At 41.6% G+C, this 8,502-nt stretch overlaps 1 pseudogene; it reads right to left on the bottom strand.

Annotated features, from left to right (window-relative positions):
* Positions 1-6,288: 6,288 nt before the first annotated feature.
* On the bottom strand, positions 6,289-6,386 carry LOC135713396 (U6 spliceosomal RNA; annotated as a pseudogene).
* Between the last annotated feature and the right edge of the window lie 2,116 nt (positions 6,387-8,502).

Below are 8,502 nucleotides of genomic sequence, written 5' to 3'. Positions count from 1 at the left end.
CAGGATTCAGTTGTCAAGTTGCTCGCGATTTCCAGGTGGACGGCTCGTATCGTCAGACAAGTGAAGAGCGCAATCCACCTTTTCACTTGACTACGCCCAACTTTCACAAGAAAGGGACCAAAATAGTCCAGTCCAACGTAGCTGAATGAACGGGTGAATGGTGATAATCTGGCTTGCGGAAGTGGGGCCATCTGAGGAATGCTCGGTCGTGCTTTCCGTATCTTGCAAAGATTGCACCGAGCTGTGATGAAATTCACGAAAGAGCGAAGCTTCGGAATATGAAAACGTTGACGAATCTCATTGACTGTGGTCTCTTTGTTGCCATGCTTGAGTTGACGATGATAGTGATCCACCAGAAGCGCTGCCAGTCGATGTTTCCTCGGAAGGATGATGGGGTATTTGGCATCAGTTGAAGCACATTGCGCTGCCGCGATTCTGCCGTTCACGCGTAGAACTCCAAATTCATCCAGCATTGGTGTGACCTGGTAGATAGTGCTGGATTTCTCTAACGGTCATTGTTGCTCTGACGGGAGGAAACGATTTGTAGACAGGGTGATAATCTCGTCAGGAAATGATTGCCACTGAACTAGTCGGAATATTGAGTTTTCGGCCATTTTCAGCTCCTTCTTCGTAAGAACCTTGGTGTTAAGGCGAACATTGCGACAGTTGTTGGTGAAACGGTGGACGTATGCCATGACGCGTTGCAAATACGTCCACTTCGAGAATCTTTCGATGTCCAGAATACATTCGGGGACATGTATCTCCCGATGAACGTAACAAGCTCGTAGCTCTTCTTCGTAGGTGTTGAGAGGAAAAAAAGTTCTATTATATTCTGAGAAGAACCTCAAGGATATTGAATTATTAGGACAGTTCCAAAATATCTCTGGGAGAATTTGATGTTTTCAAGATAATTCCGAAAAGAATACCGAGAAAATTAAATTTTGAGTGAAATTCCAAAGAGATTTTAAGAAAAATTTCAAGCGCATTCCGAGAATAATTTCTAACTCATTCCGGGAAAAAATTCTAAAAACCTAAAAGAATTTCAGATTCAAGGTGTTCTAAGAAAAAAATAGAAAGAGTTCTTAATATAATTCCAGTGGACTTTTGAAATGAATTTCAAAAGAGCTCTTCTGAGAGTTCTAAAAAAATTCGAGGAGAACCTCAAAGATAATGAATTCTGAGGACAGTTCCAAAGGATTTTTGGGGAGTATTCTAAGAAAATTCTGCAAATAATTTTTTGTGAATTCTGCAGATTGTTCCAAGATAATTTCGAAAAGAATACAGAGAAAAATAAATTTTGAATTGAATTCCAAAGATATTTTGAGAAAAATTACTAGGGAGAACCGATAATTTCAAGCTCATTCCGGGAATAATTTCTGGATAATATTGAGAAAATTCTTCTGAAACTCTGAGGAAATTTCAGTTCCAAGGTGTTTTGAGTAAAAGTCAAGAAGAGTTCTAAAAATTATTCCAGAGGACTTCTGAGAAGAATTTTTAAAGTACTCATAGATTTCTAAAATTTTCGAAATGACCCTCAAGGAATTCTGAAGATGGACTTTTTCGCAACTGTACAAAGTTTAAAGACACTTTTGGGTTCCCTGAATGAATTAATTCCAACACAGCCCTATTTATAAGATTCAAACTTTTTTAAATATTGTGTGGGGTGCAAGATTTTATATTTTCGAAGCTGTAAAATGAACTTGAGTTTTGTTTCTTTCATACAACATGTTTAACGCATCATTTCTATAACGCCTAGTTAGACTATCTGCACGAAGCAAAAATGAAAAAGAAGCATGCTGAGAACGAAAAGCTGTCTGTGGATTTTCCGTCCTTGCTTTGCTCACCGCTTTCAATTCAATCATCCCTTTCACTGACACTCTGTTACTACTCTTTAAATTTGTTGAATACGCGTTATGTCCCGTTTTCATTACTTTTGTTTAGTTAAATATGTGGATCGAAGATACATTAAACATATAGCGTGTAATCGTCAAGTGTTTTCACGTAAGAAATGCCATATATTTAATGTTTTTAATTTATGTCATATAGGGGAAATGGATGTAATGTCGGCCTGAATGCCCCTAATTTGTGCCCATACATAAATTCAGCAATCGACTAAATTTTCAATAGTAACCAAAAATATCCAATGACGCGTTCATCTAGATAAAATTGATAAATAGCAGATTTTTAGCGATGGGCCCAATCTAAGATCCATAGGCCAACATTAGAGCCATTTCCCCTACATCATGAAACCACTGTTGATGTGTTTCATGAAAAACGACACTATCAAAGTTGAGCGTTCTTTCACTCGTCCGCTTCACCGAAGCTTGAAAGAAAGACCAATGAAGCGACGGAAGAAAGAGAGACAAGCAATTGAAAATGTGTTTGTAGACGTCGACTGAGCATTCTAGCGAAGCTGGTCAAATAAGAAATCTAGTAGTCTATCCGTCGCATCGATTTTGTCGATTGACGCTTATATTGTGACGCCCTACTTCGGTGATTCAAAATGAACATTTACTCTTAAGGGTATTTGGTGCTTTATATTTTCTTTCAGTCTATGTTCTGCATGTATGCGTCAATTACAGACGCTAGGGATGCAACTCCCCACCCGGATACTACTGAGGTGTGAAGAACCTATACCACAAGAACCATAAACGATTGGATCTTGCATATAAAAATCGAACCCACCGTTTACACGTCTAATATAGTTCCAAAACTTGTCGCCAAATGATCTAATTTCGTTGCAATAATCAGCAGCATTCCCAGCGCAGTCAATCCTCCATCTATTAGAAAACATCTCTCGAATAGGTAATTAAAAGCTGCAGCTGAACTTTCTCCTACTGAAAACGGGGGCACACGCCACGAAAAATAGCTGTCCGGCCCCCGCATGCTAAGAGACCGACCAAGATCGCCCCTGATGGAGCGGAAAATATGGCTTGACCTCGTCTTTTTGTGTTTACGCGCCTGGCCAAACGACCGCCACCGCGGCATGCGATATTGATTATAATACGGTTATAATAAAATTAATTTTCCATCCATTCTATTGGAACCCGGTGGCGGCCGTGCTTCCACTTTCGGGGGCACCGATCATAACATTGCAACCAGTGAGTTTACCCATCGAATCGAGACGGTATTTATCTCCGCGGCTAATAAATTAATATGAGTAATTGATGTGCTTAGCAGAAACCTTCTCTCACTAAGGCGGTCGATCGGTCGGTGGTGGACTGTTTCGTGTGTGCGGCGGCTGCAGCCAGAAACCAGAAGATTCGCAGCCAAAGAAGGGCAGCAGGCCATCGGGAAAGTTCATGTGATACCGATAGCGTGCACGGAAGGCCTTTGCAAAACAACCAGCGGAGAAAGCGAAATGGGATCAGCAGTCAACATTGGATATCCAGTAGTTGTTGGCAGTTCCTGCTCCGGGGAGGATGTCGAAGTGGTCATTACCCGGGAACCTGAGACCATGAGCTCGGTATCTATTGCAAATGTTTGAGTTTTGCGTGCTAGATGCTAATATCGCGCACCCGAATGGCTACGAGGAGGTAAAGTCCTATGCCAACCGAAGTGACTTATTTGCGCAAATAATGCAAGATCTGCCAGATGGTGGTCATAAATGCGGGAGGCTTGCTTCGTTTACACGCTTCATTTGGGGCCGTTATCATGTTTCATGTTTGATTGGTTAGGAATTCAAAACGGTCTTGCGGGATAAGTGGTTTGGAATTTCTTGAAATGTTTCGCACCGCAACAATTGGACACGTCGTAAAGGCGATCTTTTGTTCCAGCTCGTGGAAGTCAGTGGGAGATGGCGGAACTGAATCACGAAAATATCTTGTAAATTTCTGCGTAATTTTTCAAAATTCAACAGAATAAAAGGACAGCAAACATGGCAAGCTTGCCGGTAGGACAAAATAATATCAATTTTCGCAACGGTACACACGCTTCGGGTAACTTGTTGTCATGCACGTCATGGGTGAGTCAAGGGGACCGTGGCGGTGGAAATGGTGAAATACATCCGAAAATTTAAATAATACAAATTTTGCCTTCCTCTGGATTTTTGGAAACAGCAAAACGGGAAAGAATTGCTTTCCCTTCTCGCCGATCCGATGCGTTGTTATGCTGATGTTGATGTTATAGCGATTGTTTGCTGTCGTGGGGAGTGCAATTTTCATTTCTCAATTTTGCGTTTACCGAGAAGTCGTACGCACTAGAGTAGTGAGCCGATTACGAATCCCGCATCAAAGCATACATTGCAGTAGAATTATATTTAATATATTAAACCTATAGGTTAAGTGCTCCAGAGTTTTGAAGAACTTAAAATTTGCTACAGTTTTGCCTATGTGTTGTAAATGGTTTGTGCAAAGTCAGCTTTTTTACCAAATGAATTAATAATTTGAACACTATTCAAGACTCGTTTTGAGATTATTTGAGCAATGGGAGCGAAAATGTCCATTTTTGCATCACACTATTGTAGTCGAAAAACGTGTCTGTAATGAATAGAGAATACTAAGTAGAACTGCATGGGAAGTGTCCACTATTGGATTCTTTTGAAGTATTGAGGTAAAGGCATATTCGTAATCTGCATTACAAATGGAACCGAAATCCACAATTTCATAAATTATTTGTGCACTGGATTTATTTTGAATAAGTGCGATTACATCTGCAAAAATCAACATCTGTGATACTTTGTATGGGTGCGAGCTATCAATTTGTTAGTTTATTGTCAAACAGTGAGTTTATTATTATAATATTATAAATCGTGATCTAAAAATCGAGATGAATATCACTGTGCTCAGAAACCAAATCTGTTCCAGATGATGATGAATGAAAACCGAAATTTTTCAAAATTATAGAACCCAATTATTTGATTTTATTTATCTGACATTTATTTGTGCATTTCGAAATTTCAGGATGCACCTATCGGACAAGGATGATTTTTCCATGCATTCTGTATTCTGAATTTATATGGATTTTAGATTTTTGAGGGTGGTGTCCAATTTGAAAAATCACCCAAACGAGGAGTAAGACGGTGAGATATCGTTTTTAAATGTTGTAGAAAAATGTTCCTCTAATCGTTTCCTACAAAAAACTCTTGGACAGCAATATCGTAACATGTTTTAGTTTAGGCATCACACGACCATCATCGGGACAACATACCAAAATTCATAAAAATTAAGACGTGTTAGGATATAAGTATGTTCTAGACTTTTACTCAGAGGACAAGAGGAAAGTCAAATATGATTTATTTTCTCAGTCCTAGAAAGTTTTGTTGTTCTTATAATAAGGAAAGACCAATAATATTTTTAAATTGAATAAAATAACAATAAAGAATGATTAAAATCATCGCATTTAGAGTGTTTCCATTCTTATTAGTTGTTAAAATAATTACTTTATGAAAATCTCAACATAGCATAGCATAGCATAGCATAGCATAGCATAGCATAGCATAGCATAGCATATGCGATTGTACAAATCGTGGGTGGCTGTTTAATGGTCAACTAATACGTTTTGCAGAAAATATCGTGTGTTGACGCAGAAAATATCACGTGGGATTTGTGATTTTCCCCACACAAACATAAAATCTACAAAACAAGCATCGCATTATACACCTGGCCACATCCTTACAATCGCAAGGGACGGGAGGGAAAGTTAATTCAACATCTACTTAAGAAGGTGCAGGGAACCCATACTACCTTCATAGGTGTCACAGGACGGGAAAGAATTGTGTTAGTGGGAGGGTGAATGATTTGGAAGCTCTATTTGTCAATATAGAGCATTTTATAAATCAGTGACACAAATGGAATCTAAATAGATAAAATGAAAAGATCTCACCCGATTGGCTTAGTGACTTTGCAGCGTCATGTTTTCGAAAATGCTTTATTTAATGTTCCTTGAACCACCACAATCACTGATAACGCTCTTCTAGCTCGCATCCACAAAAGAACACACTCCACGCATAATCAAGGTCATGTGTTTTCGGACTTTCTTCTTTAACACTACACAAAGACGTTGCTCATCGCAGCAACAGAAAAATAGATCAGCGCGCTCACTCGCTTGAAAAAAAGCCTGGCTCATCGCACCAACCAAACAATAGATCAGGCGTGATTGAGGTCATATGCCGAATAACAAAAAACAATGTGAGAGCACACAAAACACCATTGCATCATTAATTCCAGAACAAAACGTTTGCAAAAACTAATTCAATCAGATTAAATTATCGCGCACGGGACTAATCTGCCGACACCAGAAAAATAACACGCCACGGAGGAACGGCACTCAACCGAAGCACAAAGCAGAAAAAATGTGGAACGCTTCACGATTTTGCCTGTCATCCTTGCGCAGGGGCCATGCTAATCTTATTAAGAAAATCTCAACATACCAGCACAAACTATGGTTTTTTACAGTGAATTTACATGAATTCTAGATTTTTAGGGGGGTACTCAGTTTGAAAAATCACTCAAACGAGGGGTAAGACAACGAGATATCGTTTTCAAATTTTCTAAAAAATGTTTCTCAAGTCATTTCCTACAAAAAAAAAAAACTCTTGGACAGCAATGCTGTAACATGCTTTATTTAGGCAGTATACAACCGACATCGGGATAACATACCAAAATTCATAAAGAGGGCGGTACCAAAACATTAGGACGTGTTAGGGTATAAGTTTGTTCGAGAATTTTACTCAGGGTCCACGAGAAAGTCAAATAAAGTGAATTTTCTCAGTCCTAAAAAGTCTTGTTGGACAGTGAATTCACAAAAATAACGGGATTACCATAATCTTGATCAACTACATACACACATTTATTTGTACAACATCACATTTAAGATAAGACATAACCAACAATAGCACGCCACAATACACGGTTTGTGGCTGCCGCTCTCCATCCTCGGTCATGCCCAATGCTCGCTAGATCACGCTCTACATGGTCCGCCCATCGTGCTCTCGGCGCTCCACACCTTCTTGTGCCAACCGGAGCAGAAGCAAACACCAACTTGGCAGAGTTGTTGTCCGGCATTCTTGCAACATGCCCTGCCCACCGCATCCTTCCGGTTTTGGCCACCTTCTGGATGCTGGGTTCGCCGTAGAGTGCAGCGAGCTCGTGGTTCATTTTTCGCCGCCACCGTTCTCCTGCACACCGCCGAAGATCGTCCTTAGCACACGTCGCTCGAAAACTCCGAGTGCTTGCAGGTCCTCCTCGAGCATAGTCCATGTCTCGTATCCATAGAGGACCACCGGTCTTATTAGCGTTCTGTACAAGGTACATTTGGTACGGGGTTGAATCTTTTTTGGCCGTAGTTTCTTCTGGAGCCCGTTGTAGGCACGACTTCCACTGATGATGCGCCTTCGTATTTCATGACTCACATTGTTGTCAGCCGTCAGTAAGGATCCAAGGTAAACTAATTCCCCCACTACCTCGAAAGTATCCCCGTCTATCGTGACATTACTTCCTAGACGAATCCTGTCATGTTCGGTTCCGCCTACTAGCATGTACTTTGTTTTTGACGCACTCACCACCAGTTCGACCTGTGCTGCTTCGTGTTTCAGGCGGGTGTATAGTTCTGCCACCGTTCCAAATGTTTTTGCGGTAATGCCCATGTCGTCTGCAAAGCACACAAATTGACCGGATTTCGTGAAGATCGTACCCCGGCTGTTGAGCCCGACTCGTCGCATTACACCTTCTAGAGCGATGTTGAAGAGTAGGCATGAGAGTCCGTCACCTTGTCGCAGTCCCCGGCGAGATTCGAATGAACTGGATAGTTCACCCGAAACCCTTACGCAGTTTTGCACCAGTCTGATCAGCTTCCCAGGAAAGCCGTTCTCGTCCATGATTTTCCATAGCTCTGTGCGGTCGATACTGGCGTATGCCACCTTAAAGTCCATGAACATATGATGCGTTGGGACCTGGTATTCACGGCATTTCTGGAGGATTTGCCGTACGGTGAAGATCTGGTCCGTTGTTCATCGGCCGTCGATGAAGCCGGCTTGATAACTTCCCACGAACTCGGTAATTTTAGGTGATAGACGACGGAAGATGATCTGGGATAGCACTTTGTAGGCGGCATTCAAAATGGTGATCGCTCTGAAGTTCTCGCATTCCAAATGGTCGCCTTTCTTGTGAATGGGGCAGATTACCCCCTCTTTCCACTCCTCCGGTAGCTGTTCTGTTTCCCAGATCCTGACTATCATCCGGTGCAGGCAGGTGGCCAACTTTTCTGGGCCCATCTTGATGAGTTCGGCTGCGATACCATCCTTACCAGCTGCTTTGTTGTTTTTGAGCTGCTGCATCCTTAACTTTCTTCAGCGTGAGAGTTGGGTCAGTTCCGTCTTCTGCTGCACTGACGTAGTCGTTTCCTCCATTGCGCTGGTCTCCCGTGCCTACGTTCTCCTCGCCATTCAGGTGCGCATCGAAGTGCTACTTCCACCTTTCAATCACCTCACGTCCGTCCGTCAGGAGGCTCCCGTCCTTATCCTTGCACATTTCGGCTCGCCGCACGAAGCCGTTGCGGGATGCG

The sequence above is a fragment of the Ochlerotatus camptorhynchus genome, unplaced genomic scaffold (assembly GCF_037179485.1).
Source record: "Ochlerotatus camptorhynchus isolate MF236.1 unplaced genomic scaffold, CSIRO-AGI_Acam_v1.1 ptg000551l, whole genome shotgun sequence".
Lineage (NCBI taxonomy): Eukaryota > Metazoa > Arthropoda > Insecta > Diptera > Culicidae > Ochlerotatus > Ochlerotatus camptorhynchus.
This window is presented reverse-complemented; position numbering and strand designations above follow the sequence as displayed.